The 1,895-nt window shown below is 47.9% G+C and overlaps 1 pseudogene; it reads left to right on the top strand.

Annotated features, from left to right (window-relative positions):
• Window positions 1–639: 639 nt before the first annotated feature.
• Window positions 640–1,347, top strand: LOC147967475 (uncharacterized; annotated as a pseudogene).
• The last annotated feature ends 548 nt before the right edge of the window (window positions 1,348–1,895 follow it).

The raw sequence follows: 1,895 nt of genomic DNA on the forward strand, positions 1-1,895 counted from the left end.
CTGGCTTTTTCGCAAAAACATAAAACTTAGAGCCCCACAGCCAAATTGCATATAGTGTTAGCATTATTATTGTTGTTCTCTCTATGACTTGCCGGCATATTCAAAATGCTGACCTACACGGTTGCAACGTCTTATGTTGCAGAGGAGTTTTCCGACCAGGAGTGAGGCTATGATCCACGCTTGGCGATTGCCCTATGGAGTCGGATGGACTCGCTATTCGTCTACGCTTCCGCAGCTTTATTTAGTTTATTTCTCATGAGTTGGCCTTCGGCCGAATTTATTATGATGTAATAAAGACTTGATATGAGAATCGTGTAATAAATTCAGGTGTGATTAAACTTTGAATCCTTGCATCAATGTACTCTGTGTGCCAGCATGATCTTGGGATGGTACACCTACACTGAGGCTTGACCGATTTCGGGTCGGGTTGCTACAGAGATGGTATCAGAGCACAGGCTGACCGTAGGACGTAACCGCTAGGATCGGAAAGCCATAGGAAGAGACTATTTTATTTCATATCCTCATAATTCCATAATTCTCCCCTGTTCATTTCTGACTTCTCTCCGATTTTCAACATTCTAGATGGCCGTCGAGTTCACCCCAGTTTTGCTACCGGAGTTTTGCCAGCTAGATGAGACGATGCCTCTCGGCAAGTAGCTGGTTCAGGTCGTGAAGAAGCTGAAGATTGCTCTGCCCTCAATCACTGGGAAGCCTACCAATGCACTTCCGACAGATACCCGCTACAGGATTAAGGTGCACATTCCAGGGAGGACCTTCAGAGGAAATTTAGAGCCCATTGACTTTGAGTTTACCGATTTCACTTGGATCCTCGGAAGAGACATGGCGATTTATCGTGCACTTGGACATCTCCGAGAAGAGTACAGGGCCGAGCTCGACCCATCTGACCTCGCCATGATTTCTCGCAGAGCTAGGAATGGAGATATCATCCGTACCGTAGATGACGACTCCATTCTTTCATATGTCCAAGACTTGGAGAGTCTCATCAGGAACCGGGAAATCCAGACGCGCCGAAACTCGAAGGTACACAGGAGGCTGTTGTTCCGTGAACTGGAACTGGAGGAGAAAGCACGCGCGGGCTTCCTTGAACATGAAGAAGAAGTCAAGGATTATATGGATAGAATCGAGGACCGAGATAAATATATTGCCACACTGGAGGAGAAGATGGACCTGGGAGAAGACCTTTTTCCGAGTGGAGATGATGGACCCCTCGTGAGCAATGACCAGGATTATGAAGAGAGCTCCACCGAAGGAAGCCGCAAGAGGAGGCGCCGCACCAGAGGACGCCGCACCGGAGGACGCTGCACCAGAGGACGCAAGGATAATTGATGAAGACATTTAGTCGACCGCCATGTTATTTTATTTTTCGTCGATCAGTTTGGCCGTCATTTTTCGATTAGTCGTAAGATTTTGTAATCCGAGATGGAACCTTGTTTGAGACGAATGAATAAATGATTGGTGTGATTATGATTCTGCATTCATATGGGTAGTGCTATTTTCTCATTAGACCCTTGTTCTATTCTAATTTCTCATCCACTCCAAAACACCAGATGCCTCCGAGACGTGACCCCGGTTCGAACTTTCTGCCGGAGCTCACCCAGCTAATCCAGCAGCAGAATGCCCTGATGCAGATGCTCATCTAGAACCAGAACAACAACAACAACAACAACAATCCACCGCCACCACCCCCTGTTGACAACTTGACCCGCTTCCTAAGGCTGAATCCGCCGGTGTTCTCTAGCAGCACTGAGCCGATTGTGGACGATGATTGGCTCCGCAAGGTCGGAAGGGAGTTAGTAACTGCAGGATGCACAGATGTAGAGAAGGTGCGCTTTGCCGCACATCAGCTTGATGGACCTGCATCCTCTTGGTGGGAG

This window comes from Triticum urartu, chromosome 5A, assembly GCF_056163025.1.
Source record: "Triticum urartu cultivar PI428250 chromosome 5A, HENAU_Tu73, whole genome shotgun sequence".
NCBI classification, from domain to species: domain Eukaryota; kingdom Viridiplantae; phylum Streptophyta; class Magnoliopsida; order Poales; family Poaceae; genus Triticum; species Triticum urartu.